The sequence below is a fragment of the Salminus brasiliensis genome, chromosome 11 (assembly GCF_030463535.1).
Source record: "Salminus brasiliensis chromosome 11, fSalBra1.hap2, whole genome shotgun sequence".
NCBI lineage: Eukaryota > Metazoa > Chordata > Actinopteri > Characiformes > Bryconidae > Salminus > Salminus brasiliensis.
In genome coordinates, this window is record NC_132888.1 from 24693079 (window position 1) to 24720233 (window position 27155).

General features: G+C 37.5%; 2 non-coding genes and 78 pseudogenes across 2 annotated transcripts; all 80 read left to right on the top strand.

Moving 5' to 3' along the window:
• The first annotated feature begins 174 nt into the window (after positions 1-174).
• Positions 175-293, top strand: LOC140570644 (5S ribosomal RNA; annotated as a pseudogene).
• Positions 294-478: 185 nt separating this feature from the next.
• On the top strand, positions 479-597 carry LOC140572395 (5S ribosomal RNA; annotated as a pseudogene).
• Positions 598-782: 185 nt separating this feature from the next.
• On the top strand, positions 783-901 carry LOC140568327 (5S ribosomal RNA; annotated as a pseudogene).
• A 185-nt stretch (positions 902-1086) lies between these two features.
• On the top strand, positions 1087-1205 carry LOC140571165 (5S ribosomal RNA; annotated as a pseudogene).
• Positions 1206-1389: 184 nt separating this feature from the next.
• On the top strand, positions 1390-1508 carry LOC140568186 (5S ribosomal RNA; annotated as a pseudogene).
• A 184-nt stretch (positions 1509-1692) lies between these two features.
• LOC140567457 (5S ribosomal RNA) lies at positions 1693-1811 on the top strand (annotated as a pseudogene).
• A 185-nt stretch (positions 1812-1996) lies between these two features.
• On the top strand, positions 1997-2115 carry LOC140567930 (5S ribosomal RNA; annotated as a pseudogene).
• A 489-nt stretch (positions 2116-2604) lies between these two features.
• Positions 2605-2723, top strand: LOC140568198 (5S ribosomal RNA; annotated as a pseudogene).
• Positions 2724-2908: 185 nt separating this feature from the next.
• Positions 2909-3027, top strand: LOC140572226 (5S ribosomal RNA; annotated as a pseudogene).
• A 185-nt stretch (positions 3028-3212) lies between these two features.
• LOC140570387 (5S ribosomal RNA) lies at positions 3213-3331 on the top strand (annotated as a pseudogene).
• A 185-nt stretch (positions 3332-3516) lies between these two features.
• Positions 3517-3635, top strand: LOC140573185 (5S ribosomal RNA; annotated as a pseudogene).
• Positions 3636-3820: 185 nt separating this feature from the next.
• Positions 3821-3939, top strand: LOC140570334 (5S ribosomal RNA; annotated as a pseudogene).
• A 185-nt stretch (positions 3940-4124) lies between these two features.
• Positions 4125-4243, top strand: LOC140573336 (5S ribosomal RNA; annotated as a pseudogene).
• A 185-nt stretch (positions 4244-4428) lies between these two features.
• Positions 4429-4547, top strand: LOC140568329 (5S ribosomal RNA; annotated as a pseudogene).
• A 185-nt stretch (positions 4548-4732) lies between these two features.
• LOC140567458 (5S ribosomal RNA) lies at positions 4733-4851 on the top strand (annotated as a pseudogene).
• A 185-nt stretch (positions 4852-5036) lies between these two features.
• Positions 5037-5155, top strand: LOC140567460 (5S ribosomal RNA; annotated as a pseudogene).
• Positions 5156-5340: 185 nt separating this feature from the next.
• LOC140568289 (5S ribosomal RNA) lies at positions 5341-5459 on the top strand (annotated as a pseudogene).
• Positions 5460-5644: 185 nt separating this feature from the next.
• LOC140568378 (5S ribosomal RNA) lies at positions 5645-5763 on the top strand (annotated as a pseudogene).
• A 185-nt stretch (positions 5764-5948) lies between these two features.
• On the top strand, positions 5949-6067 carry LOC140572227 (5S ribosomal RNA; annotated as a pseudogene).
• Positions 6068-6252: 185 nt separating this feature from the next.
• On the top strand, positions 6253-6371 carry LOC140570389 (5S ribosomal RNA; annotated as a pseudogene).
• A 185-nt stretch (positions 6372-6556) lies between these two features.
• On the top strand, positions 6557-6675 carry LOC140566894 (5S ribosomal RNA; annotated as a pseudogene).
• A 185-nt stretch (positions 6676-6860) lies between these two features.
• On the top strand, positions 6861-6979 carry LOC140569553 (5S ribosomal RNA; annotated as a pseudogene).
• Positions 6980-7164: 185 nt separating this feature from the next.
• On the top strand, positions 7165-7283 carry LOC140566985 (5S ribosomal RNA; annotated as a pseudogene).
• A 185-nt stretch (positions 7284-7468) lies between these two features.
• Positions 7469-7587, top strand: LOC140571203 (5S ribosomal RNA; annotated as a pseudogene).
• Positions 7588-7772: 185 nt separating this feature from the next.
• LOC140566895 (5S ribosomal RNA) lies at positions 7773-7891 on the top strand (annotated as a pseudogene).
• Positions 7892-8076: 185 nt separating this feature from the next.
• On the top strand, positions 8077-8195 carry LOC140570655 (5S ribosomal RNA; annotated as a pseudogene).
• Positions 8196-8380: 185 nt separating this feature from the next.
• LOC140566986 (5S ribosomal RNA) lies at positions 8381-8499 on the top strand (annotated as a pseudogene).
• A 185-nt stretch (positions 8500-8684) lies between these two features.
• LOC140571783 (5S ribosomal RNA) lies at positions 8685-8803 on the top strand (annotated as a pseudogene).
• A 185-nt stretch (positions 8804-8988) lies between these two features.
• Positions 8989-9107, top strand: LOC140568426 (5S ribosomal RNA; annotated as a pseudogene).
• Positions 9108-9292: 185 nt separating this feature from the next.
• LOC140570509 (5S ribosomal RNA) lies at positions 9293-9411 on the top strand. The gene has a single exon (XR_011980645.1). It is a non-coding gene; the product is annotated as a 5S ribosomal RNA (ribosomal RNA).
• A 528-nt stretch (positions 9412-9939) lies between these two features.
• On the top strand, positions 9940-10058 carry LOC140566555 (5S ribosomal RNA; annotated as a pseudogene).
• Positions 10059-10243: 185 nt separating this feature from the next.
• On the top strand, positions 10244-10362 carry LOC140566693 (5S ribosomal RNA; annotated as a pseudogene).
• Positions 10363-10547: 185 nt separating this feature from the next.
• LOC140571786 (5S ribosomal RNA) lies at positions 10548-10666 on the top strand (annotated as a pseudogene).
• Positions 10667-10851: 185 nt separating this feature from the next.
• On the top strand, positions 10852-10970 carry LOC140568427 (5S ribosomal RNA; annotated as a pseudogene).
• Positions 10971-11155: 185 nt separating this feature from the next.
• Positions 11156-11274, top strand: LOC140571681 (5S ribosomal RNA). The gene has a single exon (XR_011980652.1). It is a non-coding gene; the product is annotated as a 5S ribosomal RNA (ribosomal RNA).
• A 528-nt stretch (positions 11275-11802) lies between these two features.
• LOC140566567 (5S ribosomal RNA) lies at positions 11803-11921 on the top strand (annotated as a pseudogene).
• A 185-nt stretch (positions 11922-12106) lies between these two features.
• On the top strand, positions 12107-12225 carry LOC140566694 (5S ribosomal RNA; annotated as a pseudogene).
• Positions 12226-12410: 185 nt separating this feature from the next.
• LOC140567704 (5S ribosomal RNA) lies at positions 12411-12529 on the top strand (annotated as a pseudogene).
• A 528-nt stretch (positions 12530-13057) lies between these two features.
• Positions 13058-13176, top strand: LOC140566578 (5S ribosomal RNA; annotated as a pseudogene).
• Positions 13177-13361: 185 nt separating this feature from the next.
• LOC140572260 (5S ribosomal RNA) lies at positions 13362-13480 on the top strand (annotated as a pseudogene).
• A 185-nt stretch (positions 13481-13665) lies between these two features.
• LOC140571787 (5S ribosomal RNA) lies at positions 13666-13784 on the top strand (annotated as a pseudogene).
• A 185-nt stretch (positions 13785-13969) lies between these two features.
• LOC140568428 (5S ribosomal RNA) lies at positions 13970-14088 on the top strand (annotated as a pseudogene).
• Positions 14089-14273: 185 nt separating this feature from the next.
• On the top strand, positions 14274-14392 carry LOC140568464 (5S ribosomal RNA; annotated as a pseudogene).
• A 528-nt stretch (positions 14393-14920) lies between these two features.
• On the top strand, positions 14921-15039 carry LOC140571337 (5S ribosomal RNA; annotated as a pseudogene).
• Positions 15040-15343: 304 nt separating this feature from the next.
• Positions 15344-15462, top strand: LOC140572699 (5S ribosomal RNA; annotated as a pseudogene).
• Positions 15463-15647: 185 nt separating this feature from the next.
• LOC140566102 (5S ribosomal RNA) lies at positions 15648-15766 on the top strand (annotated as a pseudogene).
• Positions 15767-15951: 185 nt separating this feature from the next.
• LOC140572569 (5S ribosomal RNA) lies at positions 15952-16070 on the top strand (annotated as a pseudogene).
• A 185-nt stretch (positions 16071-16255) lies between these two features.
• On the top strand, positions 16256-16374 carry LOC140571069 (5S ribosomal RNA; annotated as a pseudogene).
• Positions 16375-16559: 185 nt separating this feature from the next.
• Positions 16560-16678, top strand: LOC140570667 (5S ribosomal RNA; annotated as a pseudogene).
• Positions 16679-17168: 490 nt separating this feature from the next.
• LOC140571166 (5S ribosomal RNA) lies at positions 17169-17287 on the top strand (annotated as a pseudogene).
• A 184-nt stretch (positions 17288-17471) lies between these two features.
• Positions 17472-17590, top strand: LOC140567461 (5S ribosomal RNA; annotated as a pseudogene).
• A 185-nt stretch (positions 17591-17775) lies between these two features.
• Positions 17776-17894, top strand: LOC140568250 (5S ribosomal RNA; annotated as a pseudogene).
• A 794-nt stretch (positions 17895-18688) lies between these two features.
• On the top strand, positions 18689-18807 carry LOC140572228 (5S ribosomal RNA; annotated as a pseudogene).
• Positions 18808-18992: 185 nt separating this feature from the next.
• LOC140566016 (5S ribosomal RNA) lies at positions 18993-19111 on the top strand (annotated as a pseudogene).
• A 185-nt stretch (positions 19112-19296) lies between these two features.
• On the top strand, positions 19297-19415 carry LOC140570412 (5S ribosomal RNA; annotated as a pseudogene).
• A 185-nt stretch (positions 19416-19600) lies between these two features.
• Positions 19601-19719, top strand: LOC140568429 (5S ribosomal RNA; annotated as a pseudogene).
• A 185-nt stretch (positions 19720-19904) lies between these two features.
• LOC140570678 (5S ribosomal RNA) lies at positions 19905-20023 on the top strand (annotated as a pseudogene).
• Positions 20024-20208: 185 nt separating this feature from the next.
• Positions 20209-20327, top strand: LOC140568431 (5S ribosomal RNA; annotated as a pseudogene).
• Positions 20328-20512: 185 nt separating this feature from the next.
• On the top strand, positions 20513-20631 carry LOC140567588 (5S ribosomal RNA; annotated as a pseudogene).
• A 185-nt stretch (positions 20632-20816) lies between these two features.
• LOC140567586 (5S ribosomal RNA) lies at positions 20817-20935 on the top strand (annotated as a pseudogene).
• A 185-nt stretch (positions 20936-21120) lies between these two features.
• Positions 21121-21239, top strand: LOC140570858 (5S ribosomal RNA; annotated as a pseudogene).
• A 185-nt stretch (positions 21240-21424) lies between these two features.
• Positions 21425-21543, top strand: LOC140572482 (5S ribosomal RNA; annotated as a pseudogene).
• Positions 21544-21728: 185 nt separating this feature from the next.
• LOC140568432 (5S ribosomal RNA) lies at positions 21729-21847 on the top strand (annotated as a pseudogene).
• Positions 21848-22032: 185 nt separating this feature from the next.
• LOC140566525 (5S ribosomal RNA) lies at positions 22033-22151 on the top strand (annotated as a pseudogene).
• A 185-nt stretch (positions 22152-22336) lies between these two features.
• LOC140570859 (5S ribosomal RNA) lies at positions 22337-22455 on the top strand (annotated as a pseudogene).
• Positions 22456-22640: 185 nt separating this feature from the next.
• Positions 22641-22759, top strand: LOC140572483 (5S ribosomal RNA; annotated as a pseudogene).
• Positions 22760-22943: 184 nt separating this feature from the next.
• LOC140571388 (5S ribosomal RNA) lies at positions 22944-23062 on the top strand (annotated as a pseudogene).
• Positions 23063-23247: 185 nt separating this feature from the next.
• LOC140566913 (5S ribosomal RNA) lies at positions 23248-23366 on the top strand (annotated as a pseudogene).
• A 185-nt stretch (positions 23367-23551) lies between these two features.
• LOC140570497 (5S ribosomal RNA) lies at positions 23552-23670 on the top strand (annotated as a pseudogene).
• A 185-nt stretch (positions 23671-23855) lies between these two features.
• On the top strand, positions 23856-23974 carry LOC140572674 (5S ribosomal RNA; annotated as a pseudogene).
• A 185-nt stretch (positions 23975-24159) lies between these two features.
• LOC140573142 (5S ribosomal RNA) lies at positions 24160-24278 on the top strand (annotated as a pseudogene).
• Positions 24279-24463: 185 nt separating this feature from the next.
• LOC140566615 (5S ribosomal RNA) lies at positions 24464-24582 on the top strand (annotated as a pseudogene).
• Positions 24583-24767: 185 nt separating this feature from the next.
• Positions 24768-24886, top strand: LOC140573381 (5S ribosomal RNA; annotated as a pseudogene).
• Positions 24887-25068: 182 nt separating this feature from the next.
• Positions 25069-25187, top strand: LOC140568037 (5S ribosomal RNA; annotated as a pseudogene).
• A 185-nt stretch (positions 25188-25372) lies between these two features.
• LOC140572384 (5S ribosomal RNA) lies at positions 25373-25491 on the top strand (annotated as a pseudogene).
• A 185-nt stretch (positions 25492-25676) lies between these two features.
• On the top strand, positions 25677-25795 carry LOC140566559 (5S ribosomal RNA; annotated as a pseudogene).
• A 185-nt stretch (positions 25796-25980) lies between these two features.
• Positions 25981-26099, top strand: LOC140566729 (5S ribosomal RNA; annotated as a pseudogene).
• A 185-nt stretch (positions 26100-26284) lies between these two features.
• LOC140568128 (5S ribosomal RNA) lies at positions 26285-26403 on the top strand (annotated as a pseudogene).
• A 185-nt stretch (positions 26404-26588) lies between these two features.
• LOC140572143 (5S ribosomal RNA) lies at positions 26589-26707 on the top strand (annotated as a pseudogene).
• A 185-nt stretch (positions 26708-26892) lies between these two features.
• LOC140566536 (5S ribosomal RNA) lies at positions 26893-27011 on the top strand (annotated as a pseudogene).
• Positions 27012-27155: the final 144 nt, after the last annotated feature.

Sequence of the window (27155 nt, forward strand, 5' to 3'; positions counted from 1 at the left end):
GCAAACAATTAAAGCTTACATTTCCATGTTATTTACATCTTTTGCACAAATTTGTAGTTGAAACTCTTTTGTGTTGTAAATGTTGATGTGTTAAAATGGAATGCTTTTTCTTGGTTTTGAACAAATATGGTCTTAGCTATGAAATTTGAATCCTCTAGTTTGCAAGGTTCTTCTGCTTACGGCCATTCCACCCTTAGAACGCCTGATCTCGTCTGATCTCAGAAGCTACCTAGGGTTGGGCCTGGTTAGTACTTGAATGGGAGACTGTCTGGGAATACCAGGTGTTGTAAGCTTTTCCAGTCCTGCAAACAATTAAAGCTTACATTTCCATGTTATTTACATCTTTTGCACAAATTTGTAGTTGAAACTCTTTTGTGTTGTAAATTTTGATGTGTTGAAATGGAATGCTTTTTCTTGGTTTTGAACAAATATGGTCTTAGCTATGAAATTTGAATTCTCTAGTTTGCACGATTCTTCTGCTTACGGCCATTCCACCCTTAGAACGCCTGATCTTGTCTGATCTCAGAAGCTACCTAGGGTTGGGCCTGGTTAGTACTTGAATGGGAGGCTGTCTGGGAATACCAGGTGTTGTAAGCTTTTTCAATCCTGCAAACAATGAAAGCTTACATTTCCATGTTATTTACATCTTTTGCACAAATTTGTAGTTGAAACTCTTTTGTGTTGTAAATTTTGATGTGTTGAAATGGAATGCTTTTTCTTGGTTTTGAACAAATATGGTCTCATCTATGAAATTTGAATCCTCTAGTTTGCAAGGTTCTTCTGCTTACGGCCATTCCACCCTTAGAATGCCTGATCTTGTCTGATCTCAGAAGCTAACTTGGATTGGGCCTGGTTAGTACTTGAATGGGAGACTGAATTGGAATACCAGGTATTGTATGCTTTTTCAAACCTGCAAACAAAGAAAGCTTACATTTCCATTTTTTTTTCATCTTTTGCATAAATTTGTATTTGAAACTCTTTTGTGTTGTAAATGTTGATGTGTTGAAATGGATTGCTTTTTCTTGATTTTAAACAAATATGGTCTTATCTATGAAATTTGAATCCTCTAGTTTGCAAGGTTCTTCTGCTTACGGCCATTCCACCCTTAGAACGCCTGATCTCGTCTGATCTCAGAAGCTACCTAGGGTTGGGCCTGGTTAGTACTGGAATGGGAGACTGTCTGGGCATACCAGGTGTTGTAAGCTTTTTCAATCCTGCAAACAATTAAAGTTTACATTTCCATTTTTTTTCATCTTTTGCACAAATTTGTATTTGAAACTCTTTTGTGTTGTAAATTTTTATGTGTTGAAATGGAATGCTTTTTCTTGATTTTAAACAAATATGTTCTTATCTATGAAATTTGAATCCTCTAGTTTGCAAGGTTCTTCTGCTTACGGCCATTCCACCCTTAGAACGCCTCATCTCGTCTGATCTCAGAAGCTACCTAGGGTTTGGCCTGGTTAGTACTGGAATGGGAGACTGTCTGGGCATACCAGGTGTTGTAAGCTTTTTCAATCCTGCAAACAATTAAAGTTTACATTTCCATTTTTTTTCATCTTTTGCACAAATTTGTATTTGAAACTCTTTTGTGTTGTAAATTTTTATGTGTTGAAATGGAATGCTTTTTCTTGATTTTAAACAAATATGTTCTTATCTATGAAATTTGAATCCTCTAGTTTGCAAGGTTCTTCTGCTTACGGCCATTCCACCCTTAGAACGCCTCATCTCGTCTGATCTCAGAAGCTACCTAGGGTTTGGCCTGGTTAGTACTTGAATGGGAGACTGTCTGGGAATACCAGGTGTTGTAAGCTTTTCCAGTCCTGCAAACAATTAAAGCTTACATTTCCATGTTATTTACATCTTTTGCACAAATTTGTAGTTGAAACTCTTTTGTGTTGTAAATTTTGATGTGTTGAAATGGAATGCTTTTTCTTGGTTTTGAACATATATGGTCTTATCTATGAAATTTGAATCCTCTAGTTTGCAAGGTTCTTCTGCTTACAGCCATTCCACCTTTAGATCGCCTGATCTCGTCTGATCTCAGAAGCTACCTAGGTTTGGGCCTGGTTAGTATTTGAATGGGAGACTGTCTGGGAATACCAGGTGTTGTAAGATTTTCCAGTCCTGCAAACAATTAAAGCTTACATTTCCATGTTATTTACATCTTTTGCACAAATTTGTAGTTGAAACTCTTTTGTGTTGTAAATTTTGATGTGTTGAAATGGAATGCTTTTTCTTGGTTTTGAACAAATATGGTCTGATCTATGAAATTTGAATCCTCTAGTTTGCAAGGTTCTTCGGCTTATGGCCATTCCACCCTTAGAATGCCTGATCTTGTCTGATCTCAGAAGCTAACTTGGGTTGGGCCTGGTTAGTACTTGAATGGGAGACAGAATTGGAATACCAGGTATTGTATGCTTTTTCAATCCTGCAAACAAAGAAAGCTTACATTTCCATTTTTTTTTCATCTTTTGCATAAATTTGTATTTGAAACTCTTTTGTGTTGTAAATGTTGATGTGTTGAAATGGATTGCTTTTTCTTGATTTTAAACAAATATGGTCTTATCTATGAAATTTGAATCCTCTAGTTTGCAAGGTTCTTCTGCTTACGGCCATTCCACCCTTAGAACGCCTCATCTCGTCTGATCTCAGAAGCTACTTTGGGTTGGGCCTGGTTATTACTTGAATGGGAGACTGTCTGGGAATTCCAGGTGTTGTAAGTTTTTCCAATCCTGCAAACAATTAAAGCTTACATTTCCATGTTATTTACATCTTTTGCACAAATTTGTAGTTGAAACTCTTTTGTGTTTTAAATTTTGATGTGTTAAAATGAAATGCTTTTTCTTAGTTTTGAACAAATATGGTCTTGGCTATGAAATTTGAATCCTCGAGTTTGCAAGGTTCTTCTGCTTACGGCCATTCCACCCTTAGAACGCCTGATCTCGTCTGATATCAGAAGCTACCTAGGGTTGGGCCTGGTTAGTACTTGAATGGGAGACTGAATGGGAATACCAGGTGTTGTAAGCTTTTCCAGTCCTGCAAACAATTAAAGCTTACATTTCCATGTTATTTACATCTTTTGCACAAATTTGTAGTTGAAACTCTTTTGTGTTGTAAATGTTGATGTGTTAAAATGGAATGCTTTTTCTTGATTTTGAACAAATATGGTCTTAGCTATGAAATTTGAATCCTCTAGTTTGCAAGGTTCTTCTGCTTATGGCCATTCCACCCTTAGATCGCCTGATCTCGTCTGATCTCAGAAGCTACCTAGGGTTGGGCCTGGTTAGTACTTGAATGGGAGACTGTCTGGGAATACCAGGTGTTGTAAGCTTTTCCTGTCCTGCAAACAATTAAAGCTTACATTTCCATGTTATTTACATCTTTTGCACAAATTTGTAGTTGAAACTCTTTTGTGTTGTAAATTTTGATGTGTTGAAATGGAATGCTTTTTCTTGGTTTTGAACAAATATGGTCTTATCTATGAAATTTGAATCCTCTAGTTTGCAAGGTTTTGCTGCTTACGGCCATTCCACCCTTAGAATGCCTGATCTTGTCTGATCTCAGAAGCTAGCTAGGGTTGGGCCTGGTTAGTACTTGAATGGGAGACTGAATGGGAATACCAGGTGTTGTAAGCTTTTTCAATCCTGCAAACAAAGAAAGCTTACATTTCCATGTTATTTACATCTTTTGCACAAATTTGTAGTTGAAACTCTTTTGTGTTGTAAATGTTGATGTGTTAAAATGGAATGCTTTTTCTTGGTTTTGAACAAATATGGTCTTAGCTATGAAATTTGAATCCTCTAGTTTGCAAAGTTCTTCTGCTTACGACCATTCCACCCTTAGAACGCCTGATCTCGTCTGATCTCAGAAGCTACCTAGGGTTGGGCCTGGTTAGTACTTGAATGGGAGACTGTCTGGGAATACCAGGTGTTGTAAGCTTTTCCAGTCCTGCAAACAATTAAAGCTTACGTTTCCATGTTATTTACATGTTTTGCACAAATTTGTAGTTGAAACTCTTTTGTGTTGTAAATTTTGATGTGTTGAAATGGAATGCTTTTTCTTGGTTTTGAACAAATATGGTCTTAGCTATGAAATTGGAATTCTCTAGTTTGCACGGTTCTTCTGCTTACGGCCATTCCACCCTTAGAACGCCTGATCTTGTCTGATCTCAGAAGCTACCTAGTGTTGGGCCTGGTTAGTACTTGAATGGGAGACTGTCTGGGAATACCAGGTGTTGTAAGCTTTTTCAATCCTGCAAACAATGAAAGCTTACATTTCCATGTTATTTACATCTTTTGCACAAATTTGTAGTTGAAACTCTTTTGTGTTGTAAATTTTGATGTGTTGAAATGGAATGCTTTTTCTTGGTTTTGAACAAATATGGTCTTATCTATGAAATTTGAATCCTCTAGTTTGCAAGGTTCTTCTGCTTACGGCCATTCCACCCTTAGAATGCCTGATCTTGTCTGATCTCAGAAGCTAACTTGGATTGGGCCTGGTTAGTACTTGAATGGGAGACTGAATTGGAATACCAGGTATTGTATGCTTTTTCAATCCTGCAAACAAAGAAAGCTTACATTTCCATTTTTTTTTCATCTTTTGCATAAATTTGTATTTGAAACTCTTTTGTGTTGTAAATGTTGATGTGTTGAAATGGATTGCTTTTTCTTGATTTTAAACAAATATGGTCTTATCTATGAAATTTGAATCCTCTAGTTTGCAAGGTTCTTCTGCTTACGGCCATTCCACCCTTAGAACGCCTCATCTCGTCTGATCTCAGAAGCTACCTAGGGTTTGGCCTGGTTAGTACTTGAATGGGAGACTGTCTGGGAATACCAGGTGTTGTAAGCTTTTCCAGTCCTGCAAACAATTAAAGCTTACATTTCCATGTTATTTACATCTTTTGCACAAATTTGTATTTGAAACTCTTTTGTGTTGTAAATTTTTATGTGTTGAAATGGAATGCTTTTTCTTGATTTTAAACAAATATGTTCTTATCTATGAAATTTGAATCCTCTAGTTTGCAAGGTTCTTCTGCTTACGGCCATTCCACCCTTAGAACGCCTCATCTCGTCTGATCTCAGAAGCTACCTAGGGTTTGGCCTGGTTAGTACTTGAATGGGAGACTGTCTGGGAATACCAGGTGTTGTAAGCTTTTCCAGTCCTGCAAACAATTAAAGCTTACATTTCCATGTTATTTACATCTTTTGCACAAATTTGTAGTTGAAACTCTTTTGTGTTGTAAATTTTGATGTGTTGAAATGGAATGCTTTTTCTTGGTTTTGAACAAATATGGTCTGATCTATGAAATTTGAATCCTCTAGTTTGCAAGGTTCTTCTGCTTACGGCCATTCCACCCTTAGAATGCCTGATCTTGTCTGATCTCAGAAGCTAACTTGGGTTGGGCCTGGTTAGTACTTGAATGGGAGACAGAATTGGAATACCAGGTATTGTATGCTTTTTCAATCCTGCAAACAAAGAAAGCTTACATTTCCATTTTTTTTTCATCTTTTGCATAAATTTGTATTTGAAACTCTTTTGTGTTGTAAATGTTGATGTGTTGAAATGGATTGCTTTTTCTTGATTTTAAACAAATATGGTCTTATCTATGAAATTTGAATCCTCTAGTTTGCAAGGTTCTTCTGCTTACGGCCATTCCACCCTTAGAACGCCTCATCTCGTCTGATCTCAGAAGCTACTTTGGGTTGGGCCTGGTTATTACTTGAATGGGAGACTGTCTGGGAATTCCAGGTGTTGTAAGGTTTTCCAATCCTGCAAACAATTAAAGCTTACATTTCCATGTTATTTACATCTTTTGCACAAATTTGTAGTTGAAACTCTTTTGTGTTTTAAATTTTGATGTGTTAAAATGAAATGCTTTTTCTTAGTTTTGAACAAATATGGTCTTGGCTATGAAATTTGAATCCTCGAGTTTGCAAGGTTCTTCTGCTTACGGCCATTCCACCCTTAGAACGCCTGATCTCGTCTGATATCAGAAGCTACCTAGGGTTGGGCCTGGTTAGTACTTGAATGGGAGACTGAATGGGAATACCAGGTGTTGTAAGCTTTTCCAGTCCTGCAAACAATTAAAGCTTACATTTCCATGTTATTTACATCTTTTGCACAAATTTGTAGTTGAAACTCTTTTGTGTTGTCAATGTTGATGTGTTAAAATGGAATGCTTTTTCTTGATTTTGAACAAATATGGTCTTAGCTATGAAATTTGAATCCTCTAGTTTGCAAGGTTCTTCTGCTTATGGCCATTCCACCCTTAGATCGCCTGATCTCGTCTGATCTCAGAAGCTACCTAGGGTTGGGCCTGGTTAGTACTTGAATGGGAGACTGTCTGGGAATACCAGGTGTTGTAAGCTTTTCCAGTCCTGCAAACAATTAAAGCTTACATTTCCATGTTATTTACATCTTTTGCACAAATTTGTAGTTGAAACTCTTTTGTGTTGTAAATTTTGATGTGTTGAAATGGAATGCTTTTTCTTGGTTTTGAACAAATATGGTCTTATCTATGAAATTTGAATCCTCTAGTTTGCAAGGTTTTTCTGCTTGCGGCCATTCCACCCTTTGAATGCCTGATCTTGTCTGATCTCAGAAGCTAGCTAGGGTTGGGCCTGGTTAGTACTTGAATGGGAGACTGAATGGGAATACCAGGTGTTGTAAGCTTTTTCAATCCTGCAAACAAAGAAAGCTTACATTTCCATGTTATTTACATCTTTTGCACAAATTTGTAGTTGAAACTCTTTTGTGTTGTAAATGTTGATGTGTTAAAATGGAATGCTTTTTCTTGGTTTTGAACAAATATGGTCTTAGCTATGAAATTTGAATCCTCTAGTTTGCAAAGTTCTTCTGCTTACGGCCATTCCACCCTTAGAACGCCTGATCTCGTCTGATCTCAGAAGCTAGCTAGGGTTGGGCCTGGTTAGTACTTGAATGGGAGACTGTCTGGGAATACCAGGTGTTGTAAGCTTTTCCAGTCCTGCAAACAATTAAAGCTTACATTTCCATTTTATTTACATGTTTTGCACAAATTTGTAGTTGAAACTCTTTTGTGTTGTAAATTTTGATGTGTTGAAATGGAATGCTTTTTCTTGGTTTTGAACAAATATGGTCTTAGCTATGAAATTGGAATTCTCTAGTTTGCACGGTTCTTCTGCTTACGGCCATTCCACCCTTAGAACGCCTGATCTTGTCTGATCTCAGAAGCTACCTAGTGTTGGGCCTGGTTAGTACTTGAATGGGAGACTGTCTGGGAATACTAGGTGTTGTAAGCTTTTTCAATCCTGCAAACAATGAAAGCTTACATTTCCATGTTATTTACATCTTTTGCACAAATTTGTAGTTGAAACTCTTTTGTGTTGTAAATGTTGATGTGTTAAAATGGAATGCTTTTTCTTGATTTTGAACAAATATGGTCTTAGCTATGAAATTTGAATCCTCTAGTTTGCAAGGTTCTTCTGCTTATGGCCATTCCACCCTTAGATCGCCTGATCTCGTCTGATCTCAGAAGCTACCTAGGGTTGGGCCTGGTTAGTACTTGAATGGGAGACTGTCTGAGAATACCAGGTGTTGTAAGCTTTTCCAGTCCTGCAAACAATTAAAGCTTACATTTCCATGTTATTTACATCTTTTGCACAAATTTGTAGTTGAAACTCTTTTGTGTTGTAAATTTTGATGTGTTGAAATGGAATGCTTTTTCTTGGTTTTGAACAAATATGGTCTTATCTATGAAATTTGAATCCTCTAGTTTGCAAGGTTTTTCTGCTTGCGGCCATTCCACCCTTTGAATGCCTGATCTTGTCTGATCTCAGAAGCTAGCTAGGGTTGGGCCTGGTTAGTACTTGAATGGGAGACTGAATGGGAATACCAGGTGTTGTAAGCTTTTTCAATCCTGCAAACAAAGAAAGCTTACATTTCCATGTTATTTACATCTTTTGCACAAATTTGTAGTTGAAACTCTTTTGTGTTGTAAATGTTGATGTGTTAAAATGGAATGCTTTTTCTTGGTTTTGAACAAATATGGTCTTAGCTATGAAATTTGAATCCTCTAGTTTGCAAAGTTCTTCTGCTTACGGCCATTCCACCCTTAGAACGCCTGATCTCGTCTGATCTCAGAAGCTACCTAGGGTTGGGCCTGGTTAGTACTTGAATGGGAGACTGTCTGGGAATACCAGGTGTTGTAAGCTTTTCCAGTCCTGCAAACAATTAAAGCTTACATTTCCATTTTATTTACATGTTTTGCACAAATTTGTAGTTGAAACTCTTTTGTGTTGTAAATTTTGATGTGTTGAAATGGAATGCTTTTTCTTGGTTTTGAACAAATATGGTCTTAGCTATGAAATTGGAATTCTCTAGTTTGCACGGTTCTTCTGCTTACGGCCATTCCACCCTTAGAACGCCTGATCTTGTCTGATCTCAGAAGCTACCTAGTGTTGGGCCTGGTTAGTACTTGAATGGGAGACTGTCTGGGAATACTAGGTGTTGTAAGCTTTTTCAATCCTGCAAACAATGAAAGCTTACATTTCCATTTCTTTTTCATCTTTTGCACAAATTTGTATTTGAAACTCTTTTGTGTTGTAAATTTTGATGTGTTGTAATGGAATGCTTTTTCTTGATTTTGAACAAATATGGTCTTATCTATGAAATTTGAATCCTCTAGTTTGCAAGGTTCTTCTGCTTATGGCCATTCCACCCTTAGAACGCCTGATCTCGTTTGATCTCAGAAGCTACCTAGGGTTGGGCCTGGTTAGTACTTGAATGGGAGACTCTCTGGGAATACCAGGTGTTGTATGCTTTTCCAGTCCTGCAAACAATTAAAGCTTACATTTCCATGTTATTTACATCTTTTGCACAAATTTGTAGTTGAAACTCTTTTGTGTTGTAAATGTTGATGTGTTGAAATGGAATGCTTTTTCTTGGTTTTGAAAAAATATGGTCTTAGCTATGAAATTTGAATCCTCTAGTTTGCAAGGTTCTTCTGCTTACGGCCATTCCACCCTTAGAACGCCTGATCTCGTCTGATCTCAGAAGCTACCTAGGGTTGGGCCTGGTTAGTACTTGAATGGGAGACTGAATGGGAATACCAGGTGTTGTAAGCTTTTCCAGTCCTGCAAACAATTAAAGCTTACATTTCCATGTTATTTACATCTTTTGCACAAATTTGTATTTGAAACTCTTTTGTGTTGTAAATGTTGATGTGTTAAAATGGAATGCTTTTTCTTGATTTTGAACAAATATGGTCTTATCTATGAAATTTGAATCCTCTAGTTTGCAAGGTTCTTCTGCTTACGGCCATTCCACCCTTAGAACGCCTGATCTCATCTGATCTCAGAAGCTACGTAGGGTTGGGCCTGGTTAGTACTTGAATGGGAGACTGTCTGGGAATACCAGGTGTTGTAAGCTTTTCCAGTTCTGCAAACAATTAAAGCTTACATTTCCATGTTATTTACATCTTTTGCACAAATTTGTAGTTGAAACTCTTTTGTGTTGTAAATTTTGATGTGTTGAAATGGAATGCTTTTTCTTGGTTTTGAACAAATATGGTCTTATCTATGAAATTTTTCAAGGATTCAAGGATTCAAGGATTCAAGGAGACTTTATTGTCATTCGCATCACATGTGGTACATGGGGTGGAACGAAATTGTGGTACCCAAGGACCCAGTTTTACCCAGACAGCAGTACTTAAATAAATAAAATATACATAAATATATAAAAATATATGTAAAAATGAAAATAAAAATAAAATACAGAGAGAACATCAGTAAATGGAGAAGGTAGCAGCAGAGTGTATTTAAAGTGACTAGTGTCGTCAAAGTGTCGTTGCAGTGGTTCCACTAAGTGGCGTTTAAAAGTCTTGCAGCTTCCGGAATGAAGCTGTTCCTCAGTCTGTTCGTTCTACAATTTGAATCCTCTAGTTTGCAAGGTTCTTCTGCTTACGGCCATTCCCCCCTTAGAACGCCTGATCTCGTCTGATCTCAGAAGCTACCTAGGGTTGGGCCTGGTTAGTACTTGAATGGGAGACTGTCTGGGAATACCAGGTGTTGTAAGCTTTTCCAGTCCTGCAAACAATTAAAGCTTATGTTTCCATGTTATTTACATGTTTTGCACAAATTTGTAGTTGAAACTCTTTTGTGTTGTAAATTTTGATGTGTTGAAATGGAATGCTTTTTCTTGGTTTTGAACAAATATGGTCTTAGCTATGAAATTGGAATTCTCTAGTTTGCACGGTTCTTCTGCTTACGGCCATTCCACCCTTAGAACGCCTGATCTTGTCTGATCTCAGAAGCTACCTAGGGTTGGGCCTGGTTAGTACTAGAATGGGAGACTGTCTGGGAATACTAGGTGTTATAAGCTTTTTCAATCCTGCAAACAATGAAAGCTTACATTTCCATTTCTTTTTCATCTTTTGCACAAATTTGTATTTGAAACTCTTTTGTGTTGTAAATGTTGATGTGTTGTAATGGAATGCTTTTTCTTGATTTTGAACAAATATGGTCTTATCTATGAAATTTGAATCCTCTAGTTTGCAAGGTTCTTCTGCTTATGGCCATTCCACCCTTAGAACGCCTGATCTCGTTTGATCTCAGAAGCTACCTAGGGTTGGGCCTGGTTAGTACTTGAATGGGAGACTCTCTGGGAATACCAGGTGTTGTATGCTTTTCCAGTCCTGCAAACAATTAAAGCTTACATTTCCATGTTATTTACATCTTTTGCACAAATTTGTAGTTGAAACTCTTTTGTGTTGTAAATGTTGATGTGTTGAAATGGAATGCTTTTTCTTGGGTTTGAAAAAATATGGTCTTAGCTATGAAATTTGAATCCTCTAGTTTGCAAGGTTCTTCTGCTTACGGCCATTCCACCCTTAGAACGCCTGATCTCGTCTGATCTCAGAAGCTACCTAGGGTTGGGCCTGGTTAGTACTTGAATGGGAGACTGAATGGGAATACCAGGTGTTGTAAGCTTTTCCAGTCCTGCAAACAATTAAAGCTTACATTTCCATGTTATTTACATCTTTTGCACAAATTTGTATTTGAAACTCTTTTGTGTTGTAAATGTTGATGTGTTAAAATGGAATGCTTTTTCTTGATTTTGAACAAATATGGTCTTATCTATGAAATTTGAATCCTCTAGTTTGCAAGGTTCTTCTGCTTACGGCCATTCCACCCTTAGAACGCCTGATCTCATCTGATCTCAGAAGCTACGTAGGGTTGGGCCTGGTTAGTACTTGAATGGGAGACTGTCTGGGAATACCAGGTGTTGTAAGCTTTTCCAGTTCTGCAAACAATTAAAGCTTACATTTCCATGTTATTTACATCTTTTGCACAAATTTGTAGTTGAAACTCTTTTGTGTTGTAAATTTTGATGTGTTGAAATGGAATGCTTTTTCTTGGTTTTGAACAAATATGGTCTTATCTATGAAATTTTTCAAGGATTCAAGGATTCAAGGATTCAAGGAGACTTTATTGTCATTCGCATCACATGTGGTACATGGGGTGGAACGAAATTGTGGTACCCAAGGACCCAGTTTTACCCAGACAGCAGTACTTAAATAAATAAAATATACATAAATATATAAAAATATATGTAAAAATGAAAATAAAAATAAAATACAGAGAGAACATCAGTAAATGGAGAAGGTAGCAGCAGAGTGTATTTAAAGTGACTAGTGTCGTCAAAGTGTCGTTGCAGTGGTTCCACTAAGTGGCGTTTAAAAGTCTTGCAGCTTCCGGAATGAAGCTGTTCCTCAGTCTGTTCGTTCTACAATTTGAATCCTCTAGTTTGCAAGGTTCTTCTGCTTACGGCCATTCCCCCCTTAGAACGCCTGATCTCGTCTGATCTCAGAAGCTACCTAGGGTTGGGCCTGGTTAGTACTTGAATGGGAGACTGTCTGGGAATACCAGGTGTTGTAAGCTTTTCCAGTCCTGCAAACAATTAAAGCTTACGTTTCCATGTTATTTACATGTTTTGCACAAATTTGTAGTTGAAACTCTTTTGTGTTGTAAATTTTGATGTGTTGAAATGGAATGCTTTTTCTTGGTTTTGAACAAATATGGTCTTAGCTATGAAATTGGAATTCTCTAGTTTGCACGGTTCTTCTGCTTACGGCCATTCCACCCTTAGAACGCCTGATCTTGTCTGATCTCAGAAGCTACCTAGGGTTGGGCCTGGTTAGTACTAGAATGGGAGACTGTCTGGGAATACTAGGTGTTATAAGCTTTTTCAATCCTGCAAACAATGAAAGCTTACATTTCCATTTCTTTTTCATCTTTTGCACAAATTTGTATTTGAAACTCTTTTGTGTTGTAAATGTTGATGTGTTGTAATGGAATGCTTTTTCTTGATTTTGAACAAATATGGTCTTATCTATGAAATTTGAATCCTCTAGTTTGCAAGGTTCTTCTGCTTACGGCCATTCCACCCTTAGAACGCCTGATCTCGTCTGATCTCAGAAGCTACGTAGGGTTGGGCCTGGTTAGTACTTGAATGGGAGACTGTCTGGGAATACCAGGTGTTGTAAGCTTTTCCAGTTCTGCAAACAATTAAAGTTTACATTTCCATGTTATTTACATCTTTTGCACAAATTTGTAGTTGAAACTCTTTTGTGTTGTAAATTTTGATGTGTTGAAATGGAATGCTTTTTCTTGGTTTTGAACAAATATGGTCTTATCTATGAAATTTTTCAAGGATTCAAGGATTCAAGGATTCAAGGAGACTTTATTGTCATTCGCATCACATGTGGTACATGGGGTGGAACGAAATTGTGGTACCCAAGGACCCAGTTTTACCCAGACAGCAGTACTTAAATAAATAAAATATACATAAATATATAAAAATATATGTAAAAATGAAAATAAAAATAAAATACAGAGAGAACATCAGTAAATGGAGAAGGTAGCAGCAGAGTGTATTTAAAGTGACTAGTGTCGTCAAAGTGTCGTTGCAGTGGTTCCACTAAGTGGCGTTTAAAAGTCTTGCAGCTTCCGGAATGAAGCTGTTCCTCAGTCTGTTCGTTCTACAATTTGAATCCTCTAGTTTGCAAGGCTCTTCTGCTTACGGCCATTCCCCCCTTAGAACGCCTGATCTCGTCTGATCTCAGAAGCTACCTAGGGTTGGGCCTGGTTAGTACTTGAATGGGAGACTGTCTGGGAATACCAGGTGTTGTAAGCTTTTCCAGTCCTGCAAACAATTAAAGCTTACGTTTCCATGTTATTTACATGTTTTGCACAAATTTGTAGTTGAAACTCTTTTGTGTTGTAAATTTTGATGTGTTGAAATGGAATGCTTTTTCTTGGTTTTGAACAAATATGGTCTTAGCTATGAAATTGGAATTCTCTAGTTTGCACGGTTCTTCTGCTTACGGCCATTCCACCCTTAGAACGCCTGATCTTGTCTGATCTCAGAAGCTACCTAGGGTTGGGCCTGGTTAGTACTAGAATGGGAGACTGTCTGGGAATACTAGGTGTTGTAAGCTTTTTCAATCCTGCAAACAATGAAAGCTTACATTTCCATTTCTTTTTCATCTTTTGCACAAATTTGTATTTGAAACTCTTTTGTGTTGTAAATGTTGATGTGTTGTAATGGAATGCTTTTTCTTGATTTTGAACAAATATGGTCTTATCTATGAAATTTGAATCCTCTAGTTTGCAAGGTTCTTCTGCTTATGGCCATTCCACCCTTAGAACGCCTGATCTCGTTTGATCTCAGAAGCTACCTAGGGTTGGGCCTGGTTAGTACTTGAATGGGAGACTCTCTGGGAATACCAGGTGTTGTATGCTTTTCCAGTCCTGCAAACAATTAAAGCTTACATTTCCATGTTATTTACATCTTTTGCACAAATTTGTAGTTGAAACTCTTTTGTGTTGTAAATGTTGATGTGTTGAAATGGAATGCTTTTTCTTGGTTTTGAACAAATATGGTCTTAGCTATGAAATTTGAATCCTCTAGTTTGCAAGGTTCTTCTGCTTACGGCCATTCCACCCTTAGAACGCCTGATCTCGTCTGATCTCAGAAGCTACCTAGGGTTGGGCCTGGTTAGTACTTGAATGGGAGACTGAATGGGAATACCAGGTGTTGTAAGCTTTTCCAGTCCTGCAAACAATTAAAGCTTACATTTCCATGTTATTTACATCTTTTGCACAAATTTGTATTTGAAACTCTTTTGTGTTGTAAATGTTGATGTGTTAAAATGGAATGCTTTTTCTTGATTTTGAACAAATATGGTCTTATCTATGAAATTTGAATCCTCTAGTTTGCAAGGTTCTTCTGCTTACGGCCATTCCACCCTTAGAACGCCTGATCTCGTCTGATCTCAGAAGCTACGTAGGGTTGGGCCTGGTTAGTACTTGAATGGGAGACTGTCTGGGAATACCAGGTGTTGTAAGCTTTTCCAGTTCTGCAAACAATTAAAGCTTACATTTCCATGTTATTTACATCTTTTGCACAAATTTGTAGTTGAAACTCTTTTGTGTTGTAAATTTTGATGTGTTGAAATGGAATGCTTTTTCTTGGTTTTGAACAAATATGGTCTTATCTATGAAATTTTTCAAGGATTCAAGGATTCAAGGATTCAAGGAGACTTTATTGTCATTCGCATCACATGTGGTACATGGGGTGGAACGAAATTGTGGTACCCAAGGACCCAGTTTTACCAAGACAGCAGTACTTAAATAAATAAAATATACATAAATATATAAAAATATATGTAAAAATGAAAATAAAAATAAAATACAGAGAGAACATCAGTAAATGGAGAAGGTAGCAGCAGAGTGTATTTAAAGTGACTAGTGTCGTCAAAGTGTCGTTGCAGTGGTTCCACTAAGTGGCGTTTAAAAGTCTTGCAGCTTCCGGAATGAAGCTGTTCCTCAGTCTGTTCGTTCTACAATTTGAATCCTCTAGTTTGCAAGGTTCTTCTGCTTACGGCCATTCCCCCCTTAGAATGCCTGATCTTGTCTGATCTCAGAAGCTAACTAGGGTTGGGCCTGGTTAGTACTTGAATGGGAGACTGAATGGGAATACCAGGTGTTGTAAGCTTTTCCAATCCTGCAAACAATTAAAGCTTACATTTCCATGTTATTTACATCTTTTGCACAAATTTGTAGTTGAAACTCTTTTGTGTTGTAAATGTTGATGTGTTGAAATGGAATGCTTTTTCTTGGTTTTGAACAAATATGGTCTTAGCTATTTCCATGTTATTTACATCTTTTGCACAAATTTGTAGTTGAAACTCTTTTGTGTTGTAAATGTTGATGTATTGAAATGGAATGCTTTTTCTTGGTTTTAAACAAATATGGTCTTATCTATGAAATTTGAATCCTCTAGTTTGCAAGGTTCTTCTGCTTACGGCCATTCCACCCTTAGAACCCCTGATCTCGTCTGAGCTCAGAAGCTACCTAGGGTTGGGCCTGTTTAGTACTTGAATGGGAGACTGAATGGGAATACCAGGTGTTGTAAGCTTTTCCAGTCCTGCAAACAATTAAAGCTTACATTTCCATGTTATTTACATCTTTTGCACAAATTTGTAGTTGAAACTCTTTTGTGTTGTAAATGTTGATGTGTTAAAATGGAATGCTTTTTCTTGGTTTTGAACAAATATGGTCTTAGCTATGAAATTTGAATCCTCTAGTTTGCAAGGTTCTTCTGCTTACGGCCATTCCACCCTTAGAACGCCTGATCTCGTCTGATCTCAAAAGCTACCTCGGGTTGGGCCTGGTTAGTACTTGAATGGGAGACTGAATGGGAATACCAGGTGTTGTAAGCTTTTCCAGTCCTGCAAACAATTAAAGCTTACATTTCCATGTTATTTACATCTTTTGCACAAATTTGTAGTTGAAACTCTTTTGTGTTGTAAATTTTGATGTGTTGAAATGGAATGCTTTTTCTTGGTTTTGAACAAATATGGTCTTATCTATGAAATTTGAATCCTCTAGTTTGCAAGGTTCTTCTGCTTACGGCCATTCCACCCTTAGAACGCCTGATCTTGTTTGATCTCAGAAGCTACCTAGGGTTGGGCCTGGTTAGTACTTGAATGGGAGACTGAATGGGAATACCAGGTGTTGTAAGCTTTTTCAATCCTGCAAACAAAGAAAGCTTACATTTCCATGTTATTTACATCTTTTGCACAAATTTGTAGTTGAAACTCTTTTGTGTTGTAAATGTTGATGTGTTAAAATGGAATGCTTTTTCTTGGTTTTGAACAAATATGGTCTTAGCTATGAAATTTGAATCCTCTAGTTTGCAAGGTTCTTCTGCTTACGGCCATTCCACCCTTAGAACACCTGATCTCGTCTGATCTCAGAAGCTACCTCGGGTTGGGCCTGGTTAGTACTTGAATGGGAGACTGAATGGGAATACCAGGTGTTGTAAGCTTTTCCAGTCCTGCAAACAATTAAAGCTTACATTTCCATGTTATTTACATCTTTTGCACAAATTTGTAGTTGAAACTCTTTTGTGTTGTAAATTTTGATGTGTTGAAATGGAATGCTTTTTCTTGGTTTTGAACAAATATGGTCTTATCTATGAAATTTGAATCCTCTAGTTTGCAAGGTTCTTCTGCTTACGGCCATTCCACCCTTAGAACGCCTGATCTCGTCTGATCTCAGAAGCTACCTAGGGTTGGGCCTGGTTAGTACTTGAATGGGAGACTGTCTGGGAATACCAGGTGTTGTAAGCTTTTCCAGTCCTGCAAACAATGAAAGCTTACATTTCCATGTTATTTACATCTTTTGCACAAATTTGTAGTTGAAACTCTTTTGTGTTGTAAATTTTGATGTGTTGAAATGGAATGCTTTTTCTTGGTTTTGAACAAATATGGTCTTATCTATGAAATTTGAATCCTCTAGTTTGCAAGGTTCTTCTGCTTACGGCCATTCCACCCTTAGAATGCCTGATCTTGTCTGATCTCCGAAGCTAACTTGGATTGGGCCTGGTTAGTACTTGAATGGGAGACTGAATTGGAATACCAGGTATTGTATGCTTTTTCAATCCTGCAAACAAAGAAAGCTTACATTTCCATTTTTTTTTTCATCTTTTGCATAAATTTGTATTTGAAACTCTTTTGTGTTGTAAATGTTGATGTGTTGAAATGGATTGCTTTTTCTTGATTTTAAACAAATATGGTCTTATCTATGAAATTTGAATCCTCTAGTTTGGAAGGTTCTTCTGCTTACGGCCATTCCACCCTTAGAACGCCTGATCTCGTCTGATCTCAGAAGCTACCTAGGGTTGGGCCTGGTTAGTACTGGAATGGGAGACTGTCTGGGCATACCAGGTGTTGTAAGCTTTTTCAATCCTGCAAACAATTAAAGTTTACATTTCCATTTTTTTTCATCTTTTGCACAAATTTGTATTTGAAACTCTTTTGTGTTGTAAATTTTGATGTGTTGAAATGGAATGCTTTTTCTTGATTTTAAACAAATATGTTCTTATCTATGAAATTTGAATCCTCTAGTTTGCAAGGTTCTTCTGCTTACGGCCATTCCACCCTTAGAACGCCTCATCTCGTCTGATCTCAGAAGCTACCTAGGGTTTGGCCTGGTTAGTACTTGAATGGGAGACTGTCTGGGAATACCAGGTGTTGTAAGCTTTTCCAGTCCTGCAAACAATTAAAGCTTACATTTCCATGTTATTTACATCTTTTGCACAAATTTGTAGTTGAAACTCTTTTGTGTTGTAAATTTTGATGTGTTGAAATGGAATGCTTTTTCTTGGTTTTGAACATATATGGTCTTATCTATGAAATTTGAATCCTCTAGTTTGCAAGGTTCTTCTGCTTACAGCCATTCCACCTTTAGATCGCCTGATCTCGTCTGATCTCAGAAGCTACCTAGGTTTGGGCCTGGTTAGTATTTGAATTGGAGACTGTCTGGGAATACCAGGTGTTGTAAGATTTTCCAGTCCTGCAAACAATTAAAGCTTACCTTTCCATGTTATTTACATCTTTTGCACAAATTTGTAGTTGAAACTCTTTTGTGTTGTAAATTTTGATGTGTTGAAATGGAATGCTTTTTCTTGGTTTTGAACAAATATGGTCTGATCTATGAAATTTGAATCCTCTAGTTTGCAAGGTTCTTCTGCTTACGGCCATTCCACCCTTAGAATGCCTGATCTTGTCTGATCTCAGAAGCTAACTTGGGTTGGGCCTGGTTAGTACTTGAATGGGAGACAGAATTGGAATACCAAGTATTGTATGCTTTTTCAATCCTGCAAACAAAGAAAGCTTACATTTCCATTTTTTTTTTCATCTTTTGCATAAATTTGTATTTGAAACTCTTTTGTGTTGTAAATGTTGATGTGTTAAAATGGATTGCTTTTTCTTGATTTTAAACAAATATGGTCTTATCTATGAAATTTGAATCCTCTAGTTTGCAAGGTTCTACTGCTTACGGCCATTCCACCCTTAGAACGCCTCATCTCGTCTGATCTCAGAAGCTACTTTGGGTTGGGCCTGGTTATTAATTGAATGGGAGACTGTCTGGGAATACCAGGTGTTGTAAGGTTTTCCAATCCTGCAAACAATTAAAGCTTACATTTCCATGTTATTTACATCTTTTGCACAAATTTGTAGTTGAAACTCTTTTGTGTTTTAAATTTTGATGTGTTAAAATGGAATGCTTTTTCTTAGTTTTGAACAAATATGGTCTTGGCTATGAAATTTGAATCCTCGAGTTTGCAAGGTTCTTCTGCTTACGGCCATTCCACCCTTAGAACGCCTGATCTCGTCTGATATCAGAAGCTACCTAGGGTTGGGCCTGGTTAGTACTTGAATGGGAGACTGAATGGGAATACCAGGTGTTGTAAGCTTTTCCAGTCCTGCAAACAATTAAAGCTTACATTTCCATGTTATTTACATATTTTGCACAAATTTGTAGTTGAAACTCTTTTGTGTTGTAAATGTTGATGTGTTAAAATGGAATGCTTTTTCTTGATTTTGAACAAATATGGTCTTAGCTATGAAATTTGAATCCTCTAGTTTGCAAGGTTCTTCTGCTTATGGCCATTCCATCCTTAGATCGCCTGATCTCGTCTGATCTCAAAAGCTACCTAGGGTTGGGCCTGGTTAGTACTTGAATGGGAGACTGTCTGGGAATACCAGGTGTTGTAAGCTTTTCCAGTCCTGCAAACAATTAAAGCTTACAATTCCATGTTATTTACATCTTTTGCACAAATTTGTAGTTGAAACTCTTTTGTGTTGTAAATGTTGATGTGTTGAAATGGAATGCTTTTTCTTGGTTTTGAACAAATATGGTCTTAGCTATGAAATTTGAATCCTCTAGTTTGCAAGGTTCTTCTGCTTACGGCCATTCCACCCTTAGAACGCCTGATCTCGTCTGATCTCAGAAGCTACCTAGGGTTGGGCCTGGTTAGTACTTGAATGGGAGACTGTCTGGGAATACCAGGTGTTGTAAGATTTTCCAGTCCTGCAAACAATTAAAGCTTACATTTCCATGTTATTTACATCTTTTGCACAAATTTGTAGTTGAAACTCTTTTGTGATGTAAATTTTGATGTGTTGACATGGAATGCTTTTTCTTGGTTTTAAACAAATATGGTCTTATCTATGAAATTTGAATCCTCTAGTTTGCAAGGTTCTTCTGCTTACGGCCATTCCACCCTTAGAACGCCTGATCTCGTCTGATCTCAGAAGCTACCTAGGGTTGGGCCTGGTTAGTACTTGAATGGGAGACTGAATGGGAATACCAGGTGTTGTAAGCTTTTCCAGTCCTGCAAACAATTAAAGCTTACATTTCCATGTTGTTTACATCTTTTGCACAAATTTGTAGTTGAAACTCTTTTGTGATGTAAATTTTGATGTGTTGAAATGGAATGCTTTTTCTTGGTTTTGAACAAATATGGTCTTAGCTATGAAATTTGAATCCTCTAGTTTGCAAGGTTCTTCTGCTTACGGCCATTCCACCCTTAGAACGCCTGATCTCGTCTGATCTCAGAAGCTACCTAGGGTTGGGCCTGGTTAGTACTTGAATGGGAGACTGTCTGGGAATACCAGGTGTTGTAAGCTTTTCCAGTCCTGCAAACAATTAAAGCTTACATTTCCATGTTATTTACATCTTTTGCACAAATTTGTAGTTGAAACTCTTTTGTGATGTAAATTTTGATGTGTTGACATGGAATGCTTTTTCTTGGTTTTAAACAAATATGGTCTTATCTATGAAATTTGAATCCTCTAGTTTGCAAGGTTCTTCTGCTTACGGCCATTCCACCCTTAGAACGCCTGATCTCGTCTGATCTCAGAAGCTACCTAGGGTTGGGCCTGGTTAGTACTTGAATGGGAGACTGAATGGGAATACCAGGTGTTGTAAGCTTTTCCAGTCCTGCAAACAATTAAAGCTTACATTTCCATGTTATTTACATCTTTTGCACAAATTTGTAGTTGAAACTCTTTTGTGATGTAAATTTTGATGTGTTGAAATGGAATGCTTTTTCTTGGTTTTGAACAAATATGGTCTTAGCTATGAAATTTGAATCCTCTAGTTTGCAAGGTTCTTCTGCTTACGGCCATTCCACCCTTAGAACGCCTGATCTAGTCTGATCTCAGAAGCTACCTAGGGTTGGGCATGGTTAGTACTTGAATGGGAGACTGGATGGGAATGCCAGGTGTTGTAAGCTTTTCCAGTCCTGCAAACAATTAAAGCTTACATTTCCATGTTGTTTACATCTTTTGCACAAATTTGTAGTTGAAACTCTTTTGTGTTGTAAATTTTGATGTGTTGAAATGGAATGCTTTTTCTTGGTTTTGAACAAATATGGTCTTAGCTATGAAATTTGAATCCTCTAGTTTGCAAGGTTCTTCTGCTTACGGCCATTCCACCCTTAGAACGCCTGATCTTGTCTGATCTCAGAAGCTACCTGAGGTTGGCCCTGGTTAGTACTTGAATGGGAGACTGTCTGGGAATACCAGGTGTTGTAAGCTTTTCCAGTCCTGCAAACAATTAAAGCTTACATTTCCATGTTATTTACATCTTTTGCACAAATTTGTAGTTGAAACTCTTTTGTGTTGTAAATGTTGATGTGTTAAAATGGAATGCTTTTTCTTGATTTTGAACAAATATGGTCTTAGCTATGAAATTTGAATCCTCTAGTTTGCAAGGTTCTTCTGCTTACGGCCATTCCACCCTTAGATCGTCTGATCTCGTCTGATCTCAGAAGCTACGTAGGGTTGGGCCTGGTTAGTACTTGAATGGGAGACTGAATGGGAATACCAGGTGTTGTAAGCTTTTTCAATCCTGCAAACAAAGAAAGCTTACATTTCCATGTTATTTACATCTTTTGCACAAATTTGTAGTTGAAACTCTTTTGTGTTGTAAATGTTGATGTGTTAAAATGGAATGCTTTTTCTTGGTTTTGAACACATATGGTCTTAGCTATGAAATTTGAATCCTCTAGTTTGCAAGGTTCTTCTGCTTATGGCCATTCCACCCTTACAACGCCTGGTCTCGTCTGATCTCAGAAGCTACCCAGAGTTGGGCCTGGTTAGTACTTGAATGGGGGACTGTCTGGGAATACCAGGTGTTGTAAGCTTTTTCAATCCTGCAAACAATGAAAGCTTACATTTCCATGTTATTTACATCTTTTGCACAAATTTGTAGTTGAAACTCTTTTGTGATGTAAATTTTGATGTGTTGACATGGAATGCTTTTTCTTGGTTTTAAACAAATATGGTCTTATCTATGAAATTTGAATCCTCTAGTTTGCAAGGTTCTTCTGCTTACGGCCATTCCACCCTTAGAACGCCTGATCTCGTCTGATCTCAGAAGCTACCTAGGGTTGGGCCTGGTTAGTACTTGAATGGGAGACTGAATGGGAATACCAGGTGTTGTAAGCTTTTCCAGTCCTGCAAACAATTAAAGCTTACATTTCCATGTTATTTACATCTTTTGCACAAATTTGTAGTTGAAACTCTTTTGTGATGTAAATTTTGATGTGTTGAAATGGAATGCTTTTTCTTGGTTTTGAACAAATATGGTCTTAGCTATGAAATTTGAATCCTCTAGTTTGCAAGGTTCTTCTGCTTACGGCCATTCCACCCTTAGAACGCCTGATCTAGTCTGATCTCAGAAGCTACCTAGGGTTGGGCATGGTTAGTACTTGAATGGGAGACTGTCTGGGAATACCAGGTGTTGTAAGCTTTTCCAGTCCTGCAAACAATTAAAGCTTACATTTCCATGTTATTTACATCTTTTGCACAAATTTGTAGTTGAAACTCTTTTGTGTTGTAAATGTTGATGTGTTAAAATGGAATGCTTTTTCTTGATTTTGAACAAATATGGTCTTAGCTATGAAATTTGAATCCTCTAGTTTGCAAGGTTCTTCTGCTTACGGCCATTCCACCCTTAGATCGTCTGATCTCGTCTGATCTCAGAAGCTACGTAGGGTTGGGCCTGGTTAGTACTTGAATGGGAGACTGAATGGGAATACCAGGTGTTGTAAGCTTTTTCAATCCTGCAAACAAAGAAAGCTTACATTTCCATGTTATTTACATCTTTTGCACAAATTTGTAGTTGAAACTCTTTTGTGTTGTAAATGTTGATGTGTTAAAATGGAATGCTTTTTCTTGGTTTTGAACACATATGGTCTTAGCTATGAAATTTGAATCCTCTAGTTTGCAAGGTTCTTCTGCTTATGGCCATTCCACCCTTACAACGCCTGGTCTCGTCTGATCTCAGAAGCTACCCAGAGTTGGGCCTGGTTAGTACTTGAATGGGGGACTGTCTGGGAATACCAGGTGTTGTAAGCTTTTTCAATCCTGCAAACAATGAAAGCTTACATTTCCATTTTTTTTCATCTTTTGCACAAATTTGTAGTTGAAACTCTTTTGTGTTGTAAATGTTGATGTATTGAAATGGAATGCTTTTTCTTGGTTTTAAACAAATATGGTCTTATCTATGAAATTTGAATCCTCTAGTTTGCAAGGTTCTTCTGCTTACGGCCATTCCACCCTTAGAACCCCTGATCTCGTCTGAGCTCAGAAGCTACCTAGGGTTGGGCCTGGTTAGTACTTGAATGGGAGACTGAATGGGAATACCAGGTGTTGTAAGCTTTTCCAGTCCTGCAAACAATTAAAGCTTACATTTCCATGTTATTTACATATTTTGCACAAATTTGTAGTTGAAACTCTTTTGTGTTGTAAATGTTGATGTGTTAAAATGGAATGCTTTTTCTTGATTTTGAACAAATATGGTCTTATCTATGAAATTTGAATCCTCTAGTTTGCAAGGTTCTTCTGCTTACGGCCATTCCACCCTTAGAACCCCTGATCTTGTCTGATCTCAGAAGCTAGCTAGGGTTGGGCCTGGTTAGTACTTGAATGGGAGACTGAATGGGAATACCAGGTGTTATAAGCTTTTCCAGTCCTGCAAACAATTAAAGCTTACATTTCCATGTTATTTACATCTTTTGCACAAATTTGTAGTTGAAACTCTTTTGTGTTGTAAATGTTGATGTGTTGAAATGGAATGCTTTTTCTTGGTTTTGAACAAATATGGTCTTATCTATGAAATTTTAATCCTCTAGTTTGCAAGGTTCTCCTGCTTGCGGCCATTCCACCCTTAGAACGCCTGATCTCGTCTGATCTCAGAAGCTACCTAGGGTTGGGCCTGGTTAGTACTTGAATGGGAGACTGAATGGGAATACCAGGTGTTGTAAGCTTTTTCAATCCTGCAAACAAAGAAAGCTTACATTTCCATTTTTTTTTCATCTTTTGCACAAATTTGTATTTGAAACTCTTTTGTGTTGTAAATGTTGATGTGTTGAAATGGAATGCTTTTTCTTGATTTTAAACAAATATGGTCTTATCTATGAAATTTGAATCCTCTAGTTTGCAAGGTTCTTCTGCTTACGGCCATTCCACCCTTAGAACGCCTCATCTCGTCTGATCTCAGAAGCTACCTAGGGTTGGGCCTGGTTAGTACTTGAATGGGAGACTGTCTGGGAATACCAGGTGTTGTAAGCTTTTCCAGTCCTGCAAACAATTAAAGCTTACATTTCCATGTTATTTACATCTTTTGCACAAATTTGTAGTTGAAACTCTTTTGTGATGTAAATTTTGATGTGTTGACATGGAATGCTTTTTCTTGGTTTTAAACAAATATGGTCTTATCTATGAAATTTGAATCCTCTAGTTTGCAAGGTTCTTCTGCTTACGGCCATTCCACCCTTAGAACGCCTGATTTCGTCTGATCTCTGAAGCTACCTAGGGTTGGGCCTGGTTAGTACTTGAATGGGAGACTGAATGGGAATACCAGGTGTTGTAAGCTTTTCCAGTCCTGCAAACAATTAAAGCTTACATTTCCATGTTATTTACATCTTTTGCACAAATTTGTAGTTGAAACTCTTTTGTGATGTAAATTTTGATGTGCTGAAATGGAATGCTTTTTCTTGGTTTTGAACAAATATGGTCTTAGCTATGAAATTTGGATCCTCTAGTTTGCAAGGTTCTTCTGCTTACGGCCATTCCACCCTTAGAACGCCTGGTCTAGTCTGATCTCAGAAGCTACCTAGGGTTGGGCCTGGTTAGTACTTGAATGGGAGACTGGATGGGAATACCAGGTGTTGTAAGCTTTTCCAGTCCTGCAAACAATTAAAGCTTACATTTCCATGTTATTTACATCTTTTGCACAAATTTGTAGTTGAAACTCTTTTGTGTTGTAAATTTTGATGTGTTGAAATGGAATGCTTTTTCTTGGTTTTAAACAAATATGGTCTTATCTATGAAATTTGAATCCTCAAGTTTGCAAGGTTCTTCTGCTTACGGCCATTCCACCCTTAGAACGCCTGATCTCGTCTGAGCTCAGAAGCTACCTAGGGTTGGGCATGGTTAGTACTTGAATGGGAGACTGAATGGGAATACCAGGTGTTGTAAGCTTTTCCAGTCCTGCAAACAATTAAAGCTTACATTTCCATGTTTACATATTTTGCACAAATTTGTAGTTGAAACTCTTTTGTGTTGTAAATGTTGATGTGTTGAAATGGAATGCTTTTTCTTGATTTTGAACAAATATGGTCTTAGCTATAAAATTTGAATCCTCTAGTTTGCAAGGTTCTTCTGCTTACGGCCATTCCACCCTTAGATAGCCTGTTCTCGTCTGATCTCAGAAGCTACCTAGGGTTGGGCCTGGTTAGTATTTGAATGGGAGACTGAATGGGAATACCAGGTGTTGTAAGCTTTTTCAATCCTGCAAACAAAGAAAGCTTACATTTCCATGTTATTTACATCTTTTGCACAAATTTGTAGTTGAAACTCTTTTGTGTTGTAAATGTTGATGTGTTGAAATGGAATGCTTTTTCTTGGTTTTGAACAAATATGGTCTTATCTATGAAATTTGAATCCTCTAGTTTGCAAGGTTCTTCTGCTTACGGCCATTCCACCCTTAGAACGCCTGATCTCATCTGATCTCAGAAGCTACCTAGGGTTGGGCCTGGTTAGTACTTGAATGGGAGACTGAATGGGAATACCAGGTGTTGTAAGCTTTTCCAGTCCTGCAAACAATTAAAGCTTACATTTCCATGTTATTTACATCTTTTGCACAAATTTGTAGTTGAAACTCTTTTGTGTTGTAAATTTTGATGTGTTGAAATGGAATGCTTTTTCTTGGTTTTGAACAAATATGGTCTTATCTATGAAATTTGAATCCTCTAGTTTGCAAGGTTCTTCTGCTTACAGCCATTCCACCCTTAGAATGCCTGATCTTGTCTGATCTCAGAAGCTAGCTAGGGTTGGGCTTGGTTAGTACTTGAATGGGTGACTGAATGGGAATACCAGGTGTTGTAAGCTTTTTCAATCCTGCAAACAAAGAAAGCTTACATTTCCATGTTATTTACATCTTTTGCACAAATTTGTAGTTGAAACTCTTTTGTGTTGTAAATGTTGATGTGTTAAAATGGAATGCTTTTTCTTGGTTTTGAACAAATATGGTCTTAGCTATGAAATTTGAATCCTCTAGTTTGCAAGGCTCTTCTGCTTGCGGCCATTCCACCCTTAGAACACCTGATCTTGTCTGATCTCAGAAGCTAACTAGGGTTGGGCCTGGTTAGTACTTGAATGGGAGACTGTCTGGGAATACCAGGTGTTGTAAGCTTTTCCAGTCCTGCAAACAATTAAAGCTTACATTTCCATGTTATTTACATCTTTTGCACAATTTTGTAGTTGAAACTCTTTTGTGTTGTAAATTTTGATGTGTTGAAATGGAATGCTTTTTCTTGGTTTTGAACAAATATGGTCTTAGCTATGAAATTTGAATTCTCTAGTTTGCACGGTTCTTCTGCTTACGGCCATTCCACCCTTAGAACGCCTGATCTTGTTTGATCTCAGAAGCTACCTAGGGTTGGGCCTGGTTAGAACTTGAATGGGAGACTGGTTGGGAATACCAGGTGTTGTAAGTTTTTTCAATCCTGCAAACAATGAAAGCTTACATTTCCATGTTATTTACATCTTTTGCACAAATTTGTAGTTGAAACTCTTTTGTGTTGTAAATTTTGATGTGTTGAAATGGAATGTTTTTTCTTGGTTTTGAACAAATATGGTCTTAGCTATGAAATTTGAATTCTCTAGTTTGTACGGTTCTTCTGCTTACGGCCATTCCACCCTTAGAATGCCTGATCTTGTCTGATCTCAGAAGCTACCTAGGGTTGGGCCTGGTTAGTACTTGAATGGGAGACTGTCTGGGAATACCAGGTGTTGTAAGCTTTTCCAGTCCTGCAAACAATTAAAGCTTACATTTCCATGTTATTTACATCTTTTGCACAAATTTGTAGTTGAAACTCTTTTGTGTTGTAAATTTTGATGTGTTGAAATGGAATGCTTTTTCTTGGTTTTGAACAAATATGGTCTTATCTATGAAATTTGAATCCTCTAGTTTGCAAGGTTCTTCTGCTTACGGCCATTCCACCCTTAGAATGCCTGATCTTGTCTGATCTCAGAAGCTACCTAGGGTTGGGCCTGGTTAGTACTTGAATGGGAGACTGTCTGGGAATACCAGGTGTTGTAAGATTTTCCAGTCCTGCAAACAATTAAAGCTTACATTTCCATGTTATTTACATCTTTTGCACAAATTTGTAGTTGAAACTCTTTTGTGATGTAAATTTTGATGTGTTGACATGAAATGCTTTTTCTTGGTTTTAAACAAATATGGTCT